General features: G+C 35.7%; 1 protein-coding gene across 4 annotated transcripts in view; it reads left to right on the plus strand.

The window, feature by feature from the left end:
• Positions 1-5,995, plus strand: part of LOC118016997 — a 74,763-nt gene extending 68,768 nt beyond the window's left edge. For all 4 annotated transcript variants that reach the window (XR_004681008.1, XR_004681007.1, XR_004681006.1 and 1 more), the window contains one exon: positions 4,320-5,995. The gene's annotated coding sequence lies outside the window, so the exon portion shown is untranslated. The remainder of the gene's footprint in view (positions 1-4,319) is intronic.
• The last annotated feature ends 14,299 nt before the right edge of the window (positions 5,996-20,294 follow it).

The following is a 20,294-nucleotide window of genomic DNA, read 5'->3' on the forward strand; positions in this document are numbered from 1 at the left end:
TGAGCAGGGAGTCCAATGCCGGGCTTGATCTCAGGACCCCAGGATCATGACCTGAGCCACAGGCAAACACTTAACCAAATGAGCCATCCAGGTGCCCCTATATCATTTATTTTAATTATTACACAACTCTGTAAAGTTGGTACAATTATTGGCCCACCTTTTTAGATGAAGTAACTAACTGGTTGAGTGACCTTAAGCAATTTGCTCAAGGTGACCCAGGTATCACTACAATCCAGACTTTTCCTTCTTTGTGCACTGGTTACAAAAATATTACATTTATTATAATGTATAAAATAAATAAAATGTTAAGAACAGAATTAAAAAACAGTAACCCCCAAAGCCAGAAACAACCATGATTGACATTTTGGTGAATGTCTTTCTAGTGTTTATTTTCTATGATTTGATGTGTCTTGTAAAATGTTATAATATTTTGTATAGTCCTTTGTAATCAGGTTCTTAAAATTTTTAAATATTATTTTATTGAACAGATTTATACAGCATTTTAGTGATTATATACTATGTCAATTTATTAATAAATTATAGTATGTTTAATCAGTCTTTTACTTTTGGACACTTATAGTTACTTTGCTGTTAAAAATAATGTAACTAAACCTTATACACAGATTTTTCTTATATGCAAGATTATTTATTTTGGCTCTCTCTTTCTCTGTGAGTGTATTTTAAAGATTTTATTTATTTGAGAGAGAGGTTGGGGGAGGGATAGACAGAGGGAGAGGGGGAAGCCGACTCCCTGCTGAGCAGGGAGCCCGGTCCCACAGGGCTTGATCCCAGGACCCCAAGATCATGACCTGAGCCGAAGGCAGACACTTACCGGACTGACAAGCAGGCACCCCCTGGCTATCTTTTTAGAATTAGAGTTAATGCCTTAAAGAAAAAATATTCTTTTTTTATATTAGTTGTAAAAGTATTTTTGTAATAAAATGTAAATTGTTAGAATTTATAGTTAGATATAATTTATACTGTCCATCTCCAAATTCTATAGGAAAGATAGTTTTCTCTGAATTCATGGACTTCTTAAGGAAAAATTCCATTTTCCCCTATGTTTACTTACTCTCCTTGCATGGGAAGTGTCTTCCCTAAGAACCTGTGTATCTCTAAGAACTCAAACTATGCTAAAGCACACAGACTCTGTGGTGGGGTTCCAAGGTACAAGTAAACTTGACACAGATGGGAAATGGTTGCAAAAAAGCAAGATGAGGCCAGACTATGGATAGACAAAGTAGAAGTTCTGTTCTATTATAAAGAGAGGGAAAATAATTTTTTTTTTTTACTTTCTACCATTTACCATTGTACAATCTTTTTTTTAAAATATATTATTTATTTATTTGAGAAAGAGAGAGAGAAATAGAGAGCATGAGCTGGGGTGAGAGGAAGAAACAGGCTCCCCATTGAACAGGGAGGCCAGACGTGGGGCTCGATCCCAGGACCCTGCGATCATGACCTGAGCCAAAGGCAGATGCTTAACTGACTGAGCTACCCAGGTGCCCTTACCATTGTGCAATCTTAAAGTCACTTTTTTTTTGAATTTTGGGGAAACAACAAACTTTCTGTCGCAAACCAAAACCCTTTCTGTAGAGAAAGAGATTGTTATTTTTGTGCACTTGTCGTTAGTGCATTCTAGGAACGATTTTTTTGCTTGGAATGGAAATTTTTTCAGTAGAAACTATCAACTGAAATATTATCTTGCTTGATTTATTTGACCTAGTAAATGATCCTTAAAATAAAAACAAATTAACTCCAAATGATATCTGTGTATTTTGCTAATTTGAGGTGTGCAGTTTTTTAAAGCTTTTTTTTTTTTTAGAATAATATTGTGGGCTCTATCTCAACATCTCGGACTATGAATTGCATAGGTAGCACCTTTTTTGCCATGGAAACTAATGGAATTTTAGTTTAAAAATCACTTAAGATAGGGGCGCCTGGGTGGCTCAGTCGTAGGGCGTCTGCCTTCGGCTCAGGTCATGATCCCAGGGTCCTGGGATCGAGTCCCACATCGGGCTCCCTGCTCAGCGGGAGGCCTGCTTCTCCCTCTCCCACTCCCCCTGCTTGTGTTCCCTCTCTCGCTGTGTCTCTCTCTCTGTCAAATAAATAAATAAAATCTTTAAAAAAAGAATCACTTAAAATATACATTCTTGGTTCTCAGGTCAGATCTTTTGAATCAGAATATCTGAATAAACATCACAGGTATTTCTGTAGCACTCTAAAGATTGAAAAGCACTGTTTGAAAACAATATCTGGAAAAGTCATTTTGTTTCTGCATTTGTTCACATAAAATAGCTCCTGAACGCTCAGTATATGAGGGGCAGAATGCCATGCGCTAAGAGATATAAGAAGACAAGTAAGACATGGTTCTTTCTTGCAAGGGCAGAGAGCCCAGTGGGGAAAGTAAGATCCTTGAATAAATATAATAAGTATGATAAGAAGCAGTATGTTTTCCTGTAAAATGAAGACAACTGAAGGCTCTAGAATAGCAGGAAAAACTTCTGATGGGGGATCTGTGAGGAGGCGAAGCAAGACTTACGGGAATGGAGGGCATCTGAGCTGACACCAAAACAAGAGTGTCAGGGAGCCAGGTGTGAGGTCAAAACCAAATTCGAGATGAAGCAATGGGAACAGAAAGCAGCAGAAAGTTGCAAAAAAGTGCTGAGGAGAAAAACAGACCCAAGTTGGTGTTTAATTAGATATGGTGGGGGGTGGTGAGGAATGAGACAGGATGACTCATATTTGGAGCCTGAGAGAACAAGTGTACCCTTAACAAACAAGGAAGTCAGCAGAAACTGGTTCTTGGGGAAGTTTAATTTTAGAAATTTTAAGTTTGAGGTGCTTCCAGGGTATCCAAATTTAATCCCTTTGTTGGATCTTTTATTGCAGGGGATAACAGGCAAGTCCATTCCATTACCAGAGTCCTACTGTTAACCAATCGCTTACTTTACTTTTTCCAGTGATGCCTCTACTCCCTCCCTCAGGAATTTCTAACTTCTAGCATGAGCGTTGTCAGGTCTTTTCTATACATTGTTAGATTCAAGAGACTGAAGAAACTGTAAGACAAGTAAACATTTTTCCTTGTTAATTTTGATTACTACTCCTACTAAAATGTCAGTGGGTCACTATGGCAACCCACAATGGTTCTCTTCACTCTCTCACCAAAGACACCTTCCATATTAGCAGCAAAGCCAAGGAGGAAAGACAGAGTGAATCATGGAGAAAGAATATCCCATCTTACCACCCCAGTGGAACAGGAATTCTGGGAGAGGTCAGGGTTAGAAAGAGATTGATAATTTGGGAATTATTTCCATGGAATTGAGTGAGAAAGCAGTGAAGCAGTTAATTTTCTGAGTGTATGCTTTAGCAAGTTTTGTTTTGCAGTGCATATTTTGTTGGTGGCTGGCTCTGTCTTCCAAAATAGATCATACTGTACTAGAGCACAGTGAGTCATTCCACATTGTTTTCCTCACTTCTACTCTGCATTTGTCCCTCATCAACTTCCTCTTATATCTAACCATTTGCCATTGTTTCTGTCTAAGCTTTTCTCCTGTCTCCACTGAGGTCAGAGAAAAGGAAAATAGTTGAAATCACCATACCATCAACAAGGGTTTATGGAGTACCTTGTATGTGGTCAGCATCATGCTAGGTGTTTCAGTCATGTCATATGAATGATTGGAGTTAGGTAAGAAAAGGTTTACTTTCATATAATGATTATTAAAAGTTTGAATGAGTTATCAAGAGAGGTCATATATTCTAAACATGGAAGAAATGGTTAGGTTGCATGCTGCCTGATAATGGATAATGGAACACAAGCTCTTAGAGTTCTTGAGATAATATGGATACTTTTTCAGTTCTATTTCTTGCTGACATATGGGTTGATTGTTTTTCACTTTTTTCCCACACCTGTGTGAAAGAACTCTGTATCATTGTGCTTGTGACTCTTTTTATATGTAATTACTTTATATCTGCCTCATCCTCCGTATTGGCTTGTATGTTAGCCAGTGAAAATTCCATTCTTTCACTTAAAGCTTTTTTTCAGTCATTGTAGAAATAAAGTATATATTATAATCAGTCCTGAATCATATTCTTTAAAGGAGAATGATAGGTAATTTTCTTTGTATATACAGTGGACATGGAAACGACAAAACCTTTTTATTTGCATTAAGAGAGAAAGAGGAAATAGTGTCCTAATTCAGCAGGAGGTATTTTTGTTTTGCATAACTAAGACATTTCCAATTTAGGGAATAGGGGTAGGTCAAGGTTCAGGGAGGTCAGAGAAAGACTAATGTAATGTATTTTCTCTTTTTCTGCAGATTTCTATGAATAGACCAAAAGCAGACCTCTACAGGATGTTTGCGTGCAGGTGAAGCTGATTCAAGGCAAATCTGCTTTACAGTATCGCAGTCTTACTTCCCTTTGGCTGGGGCTTCAGCCCCTGAGTGCAGAGTTCTTGCCTGCCTCCCTCTAACACTGTCCCCTCAGAAAGCTCCTACCTAATGTTGGCTCCTGCTCTTTTCCTTTGTGGCTCTGATGGAAGGAGCAGAAGCACCTGGTATGTGCTGGGCATGGGGGATATATTTCGGGGCAGTATTTTTGCTCTTTATCATCTCTGTTCTAACTACTCTCTGGGTGCAGCTTTACTCTAATTATAGCAAAGCTAAACAAGGTGAACTTTAGTCCAGGAACTTTTTCAGGTTCATTATATTTTGAGAGAGAAGAATTTTTCAAATAATCTCCCTGCTTACAGGTTTTCATTCTGCTTTGTGGGAAACATCTAGTTAATTGATCACATGATTTTGCTATTGGCAAAATAGTGGGCAAGTAAAGTCTCTAAGCTTATTTTCCTATCTAAAAGTGGCATAACCACACTTCAATTCTAGGTTTATTCTGAGGATTAAATAAAATCATGCATAATGCCTAGAACATATATTTGGTAAAAGAATCAATTAAATTTAGTTTATCACCAGTATTGTGATATGCTAAATTCACTGTTAATTCTGAATTTCAGAGTTTTGAGAATGTCACACATAATTTTATATTAACTTACTTTATATTAACTTAATAGCAACCACTTATTGAGTGCTTACTACACGTGAGCCCTGTGTTAAACAATATTAACCGGTTTAATTCTGACTACAGCATCAGGAAGTAAGTTCCGTTATCTCTATCTTATGAAGCTTGGATGGAAGTAACTTGCCTAATGGCAGCCTGTTAAAGTAGCGTACTCCTGATTATACTATACTGCCTCCTTGTGACCCTCTTCTAAATACTAGTGTCATATGTTGAAATCACAATACACAAACTTGAACAGTTGTTCTCTGTTGATTGTGAGATTGACGCCAGGCAGGAAATGTTGCAATTGGATGGAGAGAGCTTATGGACTTGGAACTCTAGGATACGGTATATCATGGATTGAGGCCTCTGGGAACAGCTTTCTTCCTTTCTAGGAAATTGGCTAAGAACCTGGACTCTGGAATCATATTTTCTGGGTTGTAGCCCAGCTCTGCTACTTAGTAGCTTTGTGACCTGGGGCAGGCTCAGCTCTCTGAGCCTCAGTGCCTTATCTATCAAGTGGGGATAATATTACCTGCCTTAGGGAGTTGTTATGAGAATGCAATGAGTTAATACATGTGGGTTCCTTAAAGTAGTGGCTGACACTTGGTAAGCACTGTTACATGTTATTAGTGTTTCTATGCCCTTCACTTTGTATCTCTCATCTGGCTGTATCCATTTGTGCATTGTCCCACTTTTGCTAAGAAAGGCATAGATTTACTTAAAGACGTTGCGATGCCTGTCCGCAGGATCATATTCTGCTTTCATAATTTCTAATGTATTTTAATAGAGAGAAAAGTTGATTGTTACCCTTGAATTTCTTCCATCTTCAGAAAGAATTACTGCTTAAGAATTAATGTGCTTTGGTGAGCACTGTGAATTGTGTAGGACTGTTGAATCTGAAACAAATAATACATTATATGTTAAAAAAAAAGAAGAAGATAGTAGGAAGGGAAAAATGAAGGGGGGGAAATTGGAGGGGGAGACGAACCATGAGAGATTATGGACTCTGAGAAACAAACTGAGGGCTCTAGAGGGGAGGGGGTGGGGGGATGGGTTAGCCTGGTGATGGGTATTAAAGAGGGCATGTATTGAATGGGGCACTGGTGTTATATGCAAACAATGAATCATGGAACACCACATCAAAAACTAATGATGTAATGTATGGTGATTAGCATAACATAATAAAATAAAATTTAAAAAAGAAAAAAAAAGAATAAAATACCTAAAAAAAAAAATTAATAGGATCAATACTCTTTTAGGTGTTTAGTTCTGACTTCACATTTATGAAATTGAAACCTGTTAAAAAAATCAGTATTAACAAAAGCCAAATATATTGAGTGAGACCTTGTCTTTAGTCATAACTTCAGATTAGAAGTAAAAATGAACTTAAAGTTTGTGGCTGGATAGAGTCTTTTCTATTTTTATGCCATCATTGGATATGAGGTACATTGGCGAAGTATCTTACTTAGCCTTTTTGCCCAGCTCAAGGAAGAGTTAATAAAGTAAAGTTATGTAAAGTGCATTGAACTCCTCAAGAGAGAAGTGTTATATTAATACCTGCCTCACAGTGATGTTCTCATACTTAATGATAGAAAGTTTGTAAATTGCCTTGGTACTCCCAGTAACATCCTGATGAAGCATCATTTTGTTTTATTGCAAAGAGCTCTAAGTTACACAGAATGCAAGTTAAGGGGGAGAATAATAATCAGAAGTACATAAAGAGAAAATATTTTGTTCCAGTTGTGAGTGCTAGAGTTGATCATTTTTATATTTTTTTTCTCTATTACTTTTGGGAGAGGGGCGGAATTTATAATGCACTGTTTAATCGAGCACTCATCATTAAAATATGTAATGGCAGAAATAGTGATCATGATACAGAGACCTTTAAGGACACTATTATTCAAACATTTAAAAATTAAATTCCAGTTTTAAAAGAATCAAACCCCGTTTCACATGATTCTATTAAGTTTGGCATTTTTGAGATGTCTTAAATCGATACCTGTAATACTTACAAACATCAGTAGAGAGAATAGTATTGTAAACACATATTCTTGCTGTAGGGTACATTTTAAATGTCTAAACACTAATCAATATAGAGAAATTAAGTATTGACTAAAATAGCTTTATAATAAGTAATTATTGGTTTGCTCTTTTAGAAATTAGACATTTTCACTTTGGGAATAAAGAGTAAATTTACTGTCATGAAATTAAAGTGTTTTTGACCTTTTTGTACAACTTTCCTCTCTCTATGAAATGATTAGGTTTAAATATGATTGCACAGCTGTATTATGTTGCAAGCATCAATTTTTAATTATTGTAAGGTCAATCTTAGAACAAATGTGATTAGTATTGTACTTCAGTGCACTTATTTACTTTGCACTCAAAAACCACCCTGTGTTTACTAAGACCAACCTGTACCTCTCTCTGCTGATATGACTAATTAGATTTATGCCAAATCCTTTATTTTTTTTCCCAGTGTTAATCCTATGTATGCGATTTTGTTGATTCATTCAATTTAAAAAAAAATAAAATGCTTGACTTCTCTCTTCCTTTCAAATAGGGGGGATGTTTATTTTCCTATATGTGTGTGTAGGTGTCTCTGTGTGTATAACCATATATATTAGTAACTGCACATTTTTCCTGCCTTTGTATAACATGATGTCTTAGGCACCTTGGGCTGCTGTAACAGGATATCATAGACTGAATGACTGAAATGACAAGCATTATTTCTCACAGTTCTAGAGGCTGAGAAATCCAAGATCAAGGTGCCAGCTGATGCAGTGTCTGGTAAGAGTCCTCTTTCCTATTTACAGATGACTGTCTTCTGATAATGTCCTTATGTGGCCTTTCCTTGGTGGAAATGGAAAGACACACAGAGGGAGCTCTTCTTCTTCTATGAGCATTAATTCTATTTTTTTTTTAAAGATTTTATTTATTTTTTGACAGACAGAGACACAGTGAGAGAGAGAACACAAGCAGGGGGAGTGGGAGAGGGAGAAGCAGGCTTTCTGCTGAGCAGAGAGCCCAACGTGGGGCTCGATCCCAGGACCCTGGGATCATGACCCGAGCCAAAGGCAGACGCTTAATGACTGAGCCACCCAGGCGCCCCTGAGCATTAATTCTATTATGAGAGCACTACCCTCATGACCTCATCTAAACTTAATTACCTCCCAAAGTCCCCACCTCCAAATATCAGCCCATCTAAAGAGAAAAGGAGTTTCATTTCCAGGCATAGGTTTACATGTTTCCATGTTTGTAGAGATTTGTTGTATTTTTCTTATTGCTCCAAGTGACTTTGGATTTAGCTCTTTAAATGAAAAGATATGGCATATGAAAATGACAGAATAATACATGATCTACATAGTAGTCATTAAAATTCCTTAGATGTTCAGCATGAATAGTAATTCAGGTTTTAACAAAAAAGTAGTTTTCTAATTCTTAACTGTTTCTTTATATTTCATTTTTGTGGATAAATTATTTATATTTTAATAATAATAATATGTTAAAAAAAACCCATTTGTAGTATTTAGTAAATGAAGCTGTGTAAGATTTCTTACCAACTAGAACAAACAGGCCAGATATTCCATCCTCATGGCTTGGTAAATGAATGGTCAGATGCTGGTTGGGCTCCACTGGGGATCTTTAAAGATGCAGGAGTGAAGAATAGATCATCACTTGGCTATGACAAGTGGCAAAGGGGCTGGGGGGGCGGAAATGACTCATTAGTAGTATTGATCAGGGTGGGTTATAAAAAGAAGATAAGCCTTGCCTTTGTTTCCTTCATGCTTCTTCAGTCAGTTGAGGAGGGGCATATGGAATATTTATAGGAATTATAAGAACTTTACTTCTGTGTTGGTTGATGCAGTTTTTGCTGCCATTTCCTTCTCATCCACTATGTTATTTTTGAGTCACATAATCTGAAAATAGTTGCCTTTAAAAAGAAATACGTAGGGTGCTCTTGTTGAGAAATTTCAAGGCCTAATAATGAGGGTCGGATGAGGGAATTCTGGGCATTGAAACAAGGAGTTCGGAGGTATTTTGGGATTGGATGGTTCTTTTCCAAACCTCTTAATTTATGTTCCTCAAGAGTAAGCTTATTCTCAGTAGTTTTGTGAGCCACTTATTCTCTTACTCCAGCTCTGCATACTCTCTTACTCACTATCTGCATACCACGGTACTGTGAATAATGCACCATACACATTGCAAAAGAAATTCTTTCTCTTTCACACATAACATCATGGAAGCAAGCAAAAAACTTGTTATCATACACAAATATGAAAGCCACAGAAAGATTGTTTAGCAAGGTTAAAATTATGCTTTATTCCTCTCAGCCAAGGAACTAGGGCAAAAACTTTTTGAACCAGAAAATGTCACTGTTTTTAGAGATCACACATGGGTTGCAGCAATTAGTATGTGAAGCCTTCCTCAGTTACCTTCATTGAGCCTACCTCTTTCTCCACGATATAATTAAAACACTTTAAAAGACAAGAGGACCAACCATGGCACTTCATTTTCAGTCTCTGACTACCTTTAGATTTGCTTTTTATTTCAAGGCTGTACTAATTATCACCCTGATTTTGGACATATAATAATTTGTATGGATTACACATTTAGAGCAGATTATACTGTGTTCAGTTTGGTGGTCAGAGGAGTCTAGCACAGGGAGTATAAATGGGCCACAAGATGAAAGTGCAACAGTATCATATTGCTATATGTTTCTCAGTAAAATAAAATCCATGTATTAGTTATCCATCTTAGTTTGGCTAGATATGCAATATTAGTCATAATTCATTTGTCACTGTCTTCTTTTTTGCTATGGTACAGGATGCTCAGGTGGCCTACACAATCTGAAAAAAGTAGGAGAGGGCTATTGGTTATCAATTTACTTTTTTTGCCATTGTGATTGATGCTCATGGTATAAACTTTGATGGCCAATTTGGAGGTGCAGAGCTCCACTCAGTCTAAGTAAAGCTGGAACAGAGAATTTTTCCAAAGCTTCGGTTTTTATTTATTTTTTATTTTTATTTTTTAAAGATTTTATTTATTTATTTGAGACAGAGAGAATGAGAGACAGAGAGCATGAGAGGGAGGAGGGTCAGAGGGAGAAGCAGACTCTCTGCCGAGCAGGGAGCCCGATGCAGGACTCGATCCCGGGACTCCAGGATCATGACCTGAGCCGAAGGCAGTCGCTTAACCAACTGAGCCACCCAGGCACCCGAAAGCTTTGGTTTTTAAAAGACTATTGGAAAATGAAATTTTTGAACAGCCTGGAGCCATTTTACTTAGCCTGGTCATTCTCTGGCCTGGTGAAACACTTTCATAAAGACACATATGTGGCCAATTATCCTATGAAAACATGATAAATCACATGAGAAAAATGAAAATATTATAATGAAAATACATTTTATACCCCTGGATAATAAAAATGAAATATTAGGACTATAACAAGTGATGGTGAAGAGAGGGATAAATGAAAAACATAATCTGTCACTGGGAGTATAAGCAGGTACAACAATGAACAATAGTCATATTTAATCAGTGTCAGACGTTACTCTGAATTGCGGGAAGGTCTTTGATGGCTAGGAGGCTGTGGGGTAGAGTGACCAACTTGTCCCTGTTTGCTGGGAACTTTTCTGGTTTAAAACTGAACATCTTTTGTCCCAGAAACTCTCTTAGCTCCAGGCAAACCAGGATAGTTTAGTCATCCTAGGGCCATAGAAAATATACGGGGATCCTCAAGGGACTCAGGGGAGCACTATTTCTTAAATGTGGAATTATTTCAATATTTTGAAAACTGGTAAATCTATACCTGTGTGTACCAGCTCTGCATACACCCACTTTGGAAAATAATTTGGTGTTGTCTTATGAAGTTCAATATAAAAACTCCCCATGACCTCCAAATTCATCTCTATGGCATATAGATTAGAGCAACTCTTGAACATGTGTGCTGGGACATGTGTACAAGCATTTCATAGCCCTGTTGTCTGTAATAACAAAAAAATTGGGGACAACTTGAACATTCTACAGCAAAACACTAGATAACTATATTGTGTTATATATATACACACACATACACATAGACACAGTATTTAAAAAAAATTTGAAAATTCCAAAAAGTTAAACTTTGGGGGTCCCTAAATTCCATTTGCATGTTTCATGTCCTTTCAAGCAATATGGGAAACTTATTACATAACAAATATTTATTGTTTCCTTACTGTGTATTATGTAATGTTGAAAAAACCAAAATCCCCGCCTTCAAAGGGAGTAAATTTTGGTGGGGGAGAAGAACACTAAACCTCTACATAAATAAATATATAAATAGATAGGTATAATATATATGTTATACAATTTCAGGTTGAGATCAGAACTGGAAAGTAATAAAAGACAAAGTAAGAAGAGAGAAGGTGATGGGATGTAAGAAGTAGATATTTTTGAGTGATTGGAAGGCTTTCAGAAGCTCATGACATGTGATTAGAGTCTTGGATGAAATGTGACTATTTGTGGGAATAATATTGTAGGTAGAGTGAAGAGCCACTAACTTACGTCCCAAAGCCCAGTCCAAAACCTTCCCCCTCATCCAGGGCACTGTGTACAAGAAAGCAGTCTCTACCCTCATACATCTCAAACACATTTTATTTCCTCAAGGCTCAGAGAAGTTATCCTCTTGCTCTCAGATAGGGCTGTCAACCCTAGGCCCCTCACCAGAGTCTATAGCCTCTGTAAGCAGAAGCATTTCCAAATGGAGACCTGTTAACTTTCCCCTTTGGCAAGAGTCTCCAGACCTCTAGGAGTCCAAGGTACATTTGCTGTCTAGTAGATGGAAGAGAACAACATCTCTTTCATTCTTTTGGGTCTTCAAAGAAGCAAGAAGAAAACACAAATGATAACTGTAATAGATTATCTTGTTACATTATGCATGATAAAAATGTTTTGAAGTCTGATTGACAATAGTCTAGGAAAGCTGCAAAACCAGTCTTCAAAAAGGTCCATTGTAGAAGGTTTTCTATAGTTAGTGTATGAAAGTATCTTTACATGAGAAGGTTTTGCATGGTTAGCTCATGTGATCATCTTTAGCTATGGATGATAGAGAGTCCTGGCATAGTGAACAGATGGCATAATGATGTCAAACCACTCAGCTTCTCTGAGTGTTAGTCTCTCATCTGCTCCTACCTGAGATGGTTATTGTGTAGATTAAATAAACTAATGGATATGAAGTTGCTTTGTAGCTGATGTGACCTCTGCAGTAAAGGTAAGAATAATCATTTGGAATTCAAATCAAATTTTTTTTAATGATCTGTGATTTTGTTTTTAATTATCTTAAGCCTTATCACATAATTTACAAATTTATGCTGATGATATACCTCTTCTACTTTAATCCTTCTAATGAGTTGGCAAAAGCACCATTACCAATCATACATATATGGTAATTCTACAGTTGTGTTTTTGAATAGCTGTTTGGAAGACAATCCTGAATTATAACTTAGTCTGACTTAGTAAAGGATTCATTAACTAAGTTTGCTACTATATCTTGTCATACTGACTTTTGAAAGCATCTGACCTTATAGATCATCTATAAAATGTGAGAAGTGTTAAATATTCTTTATTTAATATTATATATAAACCAAACTAAAATGTCCTTCATTAAGCAAAAGGAAATATTTTAGATGCAAGGAATTTTAATTAAATCTGCATAGTTAAGACCAAAAAGATAAAGTGGACATTTCCGGCTTATCATCAGCCCTTGCCTTTACTAGGCTAACGAACATGACTTGAAACACAGCGGAGTCTTGCTGTTCTCTGGACAGTGAAGGGATTTCCTCAGTATTTAAGTATATTAATATAACAAGTTATATATAAATTTAAATATAAAACCAATCTCCTCCAGGTTTAGAGCTGGCATTTGCCATTTCTGTGAAAAGCTGAACATTACTAATCAATTCCAGTCATGTCTTTTGAAAGGGAAAACAGTGGCAGCACTTGCTGATCCAGAATTACTTTCAAAGTTCCAAAAGCTGATCATATTCATTTCACCACAAGCCAATATTATTTAAATCAGGACTGTCCAAAAGAAATAGTCTATCAGCCCTTCATGGTCTGAATTCTGGTGTATGAAATCAATTTAAATATGGTACACACAAAAGAAGTAATGAGATACTTTTGTTTTGTAATAAATAAGGCAGTGGCCAACCTTAGCTCCTTAGTAGCTCTTTTTTAAAAATTCAATTTTGGGGCGCCTGGGTGGCTCAGTCGTTAAGCGTCTGCCTTTGGCTCAGGTCATGATCCCAGGGTCCTGGGATCGAGCCCCACATTGGGCTCCCTGTTCCGCAGGAAGCCTGCTTCTCTCTCTCCCACTCCCCCTGCTGTGTTCCCTCTCTTGCTGTGCCTCTCTCTGTCAAATAAATAAATAAAATTTAAAAAAAAAAATAACTTATTTTAAAAATAAATAAATAAAAATTCAATTTTATTTAAATTCAATTAAGATGTAGTATATTATTAGTTTCAGAGATAGAGTTTAGTGATTCATTAGTTGCATATATCACCCAATGCTCATTACACCACCCAGTTACCCCATACCCCCCCCCACCTCTCCAGCAACACTCAGTTTATTTCCTGTAGTTAAGAATCTCTTATGGTTTGTCTCACTCTCTGATTTCAGCTTATTTTATTTTTCCCTCCCTTCCCCTATGGTCCTAGCTTTTTCGAGATAAGCTATCAAGTCTCCCCTTTCCCCTGCCTTAATGCCAGCAAAGATCACTTTTGTTCCAAGGATGTATTTCTTGGGATTCTCCAAATACTCCATGTCTCCTCTCTCCAGGTGATGCCTTTTTTCTTGTTGGCATCTGTGTAAGAAAATCCAGGGGTCTGACCTGTCTTTTGCCTAAATAAACCATGGAGAATTGGCCCCGTCTTGTGCTTATTTCCCTTTTCCATGGTATGGCACTGGGCACACGTCTGAACAAAAATCTTCTTGCCTTCTCAACATCGCCCATTTTTAAGTCATTCTTTCATCGTGGGTGAAATGAAGGTGCCTGCTCGCAAGCCGGCCATCCCACTCTCTACTCAAGACAAATTTATTTATTTATTTAAAGATTTTATTTATTTATTTGAGAGAGAGAGAGAGGGTAGAAGCTGAGGAGAGAGGCAGAGGGAGAGGGAGAAGCAGACTCCCCCCTGAGCAGGGAGCCTGATGTGGGGCTTGATCCTAGGACCTTGGGATCATGACATGAGCTGAAGGCAGACGCTCAACGGAGAGAGCCACCCAGGCACCCCAAGACAAATTTAATTTTGAATTCTGGTTCTACTACTTACTAGATGTGTTTAAGTTTCTTTTCTGAGTCTTGACTTCTTTGTTTCTAAACTGAAAATACACTCAAAAATTTTGGTAGCTTATATAACCAGACTCTGTGTTAAGTGTTAGAAAATAATAATAATGATAATAATACTCATTATGAACTCAAAAGTTTGTCTTGAGGAATAAATTACTTACCTCCAGCATCCGTTGCATTGTTTGGTGCATAGTGGGTGGAAGTAATTATTATTAATATCTGAGTAATGTTTGTATCTTCAATTCAGATATTTTCCTTGAACTCTAGACTTGTATATTCAACTGCCTACTTGCTATCTTGGTTTGGATATATTATAGATATTTGAAATTGAACACATCAAAATAACTCCATTTTTTTCCTTATTTTCCTACCATCTTCCTTATCTCAGTAAATAGCAAAATCATCCTTTAATTTGTTTAATCATCCTTGACCTCCTGTTTTCTCTCACATGCTACATCCAGTTTTTCTAACACTCACCACCATTTTGTAAATAATGAAAAGGAGGCTTAGAGAGTTTAAGTAATGTGTACATGATCCCACAGCTAGTAAAATAAGTGGGGGCATCAAGATTCCAGTTCAAGTCTTCTCATTTCCAGTCCATTGCTATTTTATTTTACTATTATACTTTTTATTATACTATTTTATGGTATCAGGACATGAGTAAAGTTCTTCTTCATCATCTTGGTTAAGACAATGAATTAGTACATATTGATTTAACGCTCATAATTACCACCTCTTGCAAATACCAGAGGATATAAATGTAGACAGAAAATTATGAAGTACTATTTAAAGAAAACTGTTTCTGAAAATCCAATTTCAATAGGAGGACAAAAAAAATTTATATTTTCAAATAAACAGAGCACTGATGGAAAGCAAGATTTTGATGAGCTTATACTAGGAGATACTATCATATAAAACTGATGGCATCTTTCAGAAATTGTTAAAAGCCACAACATAAGCAATAGAAGGATTGGAAGTCTCTTCAAAATATCTACTCTGCCTAGTCATGAGGAAATCTCTGGGACAGTAGGAATGGTAATTATTTTTTCAACTGAAATCAACACTCTTCTCTGTTACCAAACTTTAGTGAGAAACATAATGGGGAAAGAGTGAGATGGAGAGAGAAAAGCCAGAGAGAACTTATTTATGCTGATTTAAAGAATGCTGAATATAATAGTTATTAATTGCAGTAAAAAGGCACTAATTAGACTTGCATTTGGTGTTGAAAGCAGCAACCGTCTCTGTGATTTCTCAAAGTCATATTTTAATGAAAATATGGTCACCCAAAAAAATGATTTGATTAAAACTCTTCACTTTCAACATTGGTAATTACCACAATATTTTTTTTTGCAGTCTCTTTGAATATTAGTTATCTATTTAATTTTATGATGCCTGTCACTGACATACCTAACTGCTAGAAGTTGATATGGTAATACACTTATCATTAGTGCTTACTGATCTGTGAATTAAACATTGGTATAAAAGATGCTTCTCACAGTCATGGAAATGTTAATTAAATTGGCAAGTATAAAAACACTTCTTTTGAGCAATTTTTAATTTAAGCAGTTAGAATAAATATATTACATATAAGGGTATTCTGACTCATGTATTTTGGGATAGAGGACAAATGACTTTGGCAGGTTCCCTCTTCGAGTCATCAGATAGGTGTCTGTTTTTCTAATTAAGTTTTTTGACACAAACTGTGAATGTTATAAGATAAAATTAAAAGATTATTTATAGAAAGATAACTCATAAGGCACAGGATGATGAGGCTGCCAAAAGAAGTATAATTTTTAACTATTTAAAAATCATGGTATTAAGAAAGGAGAGGTGGTGGTGCTGCTGTATTTCCTGTTGGTGGGTGCACATATGGATGATTGTCTTCACTAGTCAGGGCTGTGTCTTTGGGGAGAGGGAGAGAATAATGAGCATTGGGAGAGGATTTGAAACCATGATAATGAAGTCAGTTCTGAAAGTCATAAGAATGTTTAGTCTAGAGAGAGAAAGGCATAGATGGATGTGTTAGTGTTCTTTACTTTTTTTTTTTTTTCCCTGAGAAAGATGTATTGGTTAGCTGGTATCTTTGCTATACTGGTTAGTAAATATTTTGAATTTCACCATGGCCTCTGTCTACCATGTAAGATTTTCCTCAAGTGTGTCAGAGGCCATTATAATGAGTGAGCTTTTTTTTTTTTTTTTAACAGAGCTACTGAAAGTTCTGTCAATTGAAAGGCTTCATTCTCCATAAAAGGCAGTAGGGATTATGAATAATGTATATATTTTTCTGAATTGATGTATACAGAAACAATATTTTGAATATATATAATTCCAGAAAAAAAAATATGTGTTTAAAACCAGGAACTAAACGGAAGGATTCACTTATAATTTGACAGTTATGTAAGGAGTCATATATAAAACTTCTATTGACTAGTACCATGTTTTCAATTTATTTAAAGAATTTTTGTGTCCATTACAACCTGGCATTCTGGCTGTCCAGCCTATCTGCCCCTTAATACAACTTTGGTTGGATGGCATGTTTTTATTGGAAAGATACCTAATAAAATCAAGTGGAGCTTAAATATCTAAGATTCAGGACTCTTAAGTTCATCCCAACCCTAGAGTACTATAATAAAATATCAAAAGATAAGTTGGTATTCAGGGGTACACAAAAACATCTTGATTGAAACTATTCAGCTAACCAATTGATCTGTTTTTTGTATGTGTCTTGAAATTAGGACACAATGGTTGTAGCTACAGACCAATTACCAGAAAGAAGAGACAGTAAAATTCATGCACTGTTCTTCCTATTTGTACTGTCTCTCAAAAGATTAGTGTTAGTCCTTGATTATAGAGTCTTCCAAATGAAAATGATTGCATTTTTGACTTTTCAGAATGAGATTTTTAAAAATTATGAACTTGATATCCAAGGTAGAGAACCAACATTTTCTTTCATTACTAATGTTACTTGTGATTTCTAATTAAGACAGAGGCAGTTTGCTGAAGAGACAGTTTTTGTGAAATGTAAATCTGTAAATTTGCAGATTGGGTTTTTCTGCCCTTGCCTCCAGTCAGCATTTTATTTTAAACCATTTAACCATGAAAGTAATATATATTTTTAAAATAAAATGGCTCCTTGTAAAATGTTCCAATCAAATTAATGGGGTAAATACTGTGCTCTTTTTGTATCTGTGTATCTATTAGTGACCATGGATTTGCTATGGTTCACTCATAATTTTTGCTGGCCTGATGTTGTAACTGGTCAACAACTGGGACAATTATCTTGTCTTTGTTAATGCAGGGATTGCACTAGCTCAGGTCTTTAATATAATTCTGGTTAAGAACTTGGTCATGGCTCCTACTGGTTATCAAAGAGTTAAAAAATGAAGTTTATGACTTAGGCTTGTTTGCTTTCCTCTACCACATTAAGTAGGAAAACTATGAAATGTTAAAGATAAACTTATGAAGAAGGAAACTATACCTATATGAAGAAAACTATAAAATCTACTGAAGTCCATTAACCAATCTGAAAGACACCATGCTTTTGGCTGGGAAGACTAAATAATATAAAATGTCAATAATACCAGATTCATACATACATTTACTACAACTCCAACTAGAATCTCAATATTTTTAAAACACTTTGGACAAAATGATACCATTTGAATATAAAAGAATGATCAAAGAGGGTAGCCAAAAAAGTTAGGAAAAAATGAGCAGTTGGAATAAATAGGTCTTATTAGATATTAAAATATTAATCTATTATTAAACAATCTGGTATTGGTATAGTATCAGAAATATAAACTGGAAAAATAAAATAGAGAGTTCAAGTTAGTATACAAGGGATTTAATATATGGAAATTTTATGGGAACAAGTTTTTCGTGTAATGAGCAGTGTGAATACAATTGGCTATTCATTTGGAAGAAAGTAAAAATGAGCTCTTTATTCCTTTTATCATATACAAGATACAAAACCGAGTAGGAATAAAGATTTATATATTATGAGTTCATTGAAATAAGTTAACTCTCTACCTTCTACCTGTTGAGTTGGAGAGACTTTCTTTCTTCTTTCTCTCTTTCTTTCTTTCTTTCTTTCTTTCTTTCTTCTTTCTTTTCTTTCTTTCTCTTTCTTCCTTTCTTTTTCTTCCTTCCTTCTTTCTTTCTTTCCCTTCCTTTTCTTCTTTCTTTCAAGTTTTTATTTAAATTCCAGTTAACATACAGTATAATATTAGTTTCGATATAGTGATTCAACACTTCCATACATCACCTTGTGCTCATCACAACAAGTGCCTTCCTTAATCCCATCACCTATTTCACCCATCCCCCCACCCATTTCCCCTCTGGTAACCATCAGTTTGTTCTCTATAGTTAAGAGTCTCTTCTTGGTTTGCCTCCCTCTCTTTTTTCCCCCTTTGCTCCTTTGTTTCATTTCTTAAATTCCACATATGAATGAAATCGTATGGTATTTGTCTTTCTCTGATTGACTTATTTCACTTAGCATAATACTTTCTAGCTCCATCCATGTCATTGCAAATGGCAAGATTTCATTCTTTTTTATGGCTGAGTAATATTCCATTGTATATATATACAATTATATATATATATATATATATATATCTCATCTTTATCTATTCATCAGTCTATAGCCACTTGGGTTATTTCCTTAATTTGGCTATGGTAGATATTGTGGCTATAAACATTGGGGTGCATGTATCCCTTTGAATTAGTATTTTTGTATTTTTTGGGTAAATACCTAGTAGTGCAATTGCTAGATCTTAGGGTAGTTCTATTTTTAATTTTTTGAGGAACTGAGTTGGAGAGATTTTCAAAAAGTAAAGATAAATCATGGTTGACCATGCACACACACACACACACACAGTGAAAGCCACAGAAAACTATATTCTAGGTTTCTAATGTTGATTACCTTGATGGAGATATGATGATTTATAGAAAGGTAGAGGGAAGACAAGAAAAACAAACACATAAGTAAAGAAAGAAGGAGTTAATAAAAGTTCACAATAAAAATTACCCTGAAAGATGTAAAAGTGTGTGTGTGTGTGTGTGTGTGGGTGTGTGCATTAAAAGAACCATGGGCAATGGGCACTAAAGTATTAATAGTGGATGTTGAAGTGTTGTAGAATTTCTAATGATTTTTGCTTCATTTTGCTTTTCTATATTGATTAAAATTCATTTACAAAGAACATTTATAATTACATAAGCAGATGAAAAACTACTGAAGGATTTCTGACTAGAGAGCAGTCAGACCTGAGAAATAAGAAGAGGGAAATAGAAGGGTCTTACAGGTGCACAGGAAGATACTAAGTGACTACATATTGCAGCAAATGTTCATAGTTTTTTCTTCCTTAAAAGTATTGACATGTTAAAAAATCAGAATTTGTTATGGAATACGAAGTTTTAATTTTCACAGTGTTTGTAGAAAAAGAGGGACAAGCTTATAACAAAAGGAGGAAAATAATGCTTGTGCTTCTGTAACTATTATGGTTTTGTACTGTGTTAACTAAGCTTGGTTTCTTTCCCACTGTTCTTTTCCCTGTGTGGTTTTGGGATAAAGTTGCCAAAAGAGAAATGTAAATGAGATTTGGGGGCAAAAATGAAGTAGCAGATATTATGTTCTGATATATGTACCTAATGAACTTAGGAATCTGGCTCAATAGATTTAGATATGGGCAAATAGGTTTTTGTGTGTGTGTGTGTGTGTGTGTGTTTGCTGGTGATAAAACAAAATGAGAAGAGAGATAAGAACTCAAGAAGAAATTGTTTTGAATAGATTGTAGAGACTTAAGGAATGGTTTTTAAGGAAAGTTAGGGGAAATATACAGTAGTCACGGTTTTCTGTATTAAAAAAAAATAGTTTCTCACCTTCAGTGTCTCCCAACAAGATTCTCAGTC

The sequence above is a fragment of the Mirounga leonina genome, unplaced genomic scaffold (genome assembly GCF_011800145.1).
Source record: "Mirounga leonina isolate KUSES-001 unplaced genomic scaffold, KU_Mleo_1.0 Mir_168, whole genome shotgun sequence".
NCBI lineage: Eukaryota > Metazoa > Chordata > Mammalia > Carnivora > Phocidae > Mirounga > Mirounga leonina.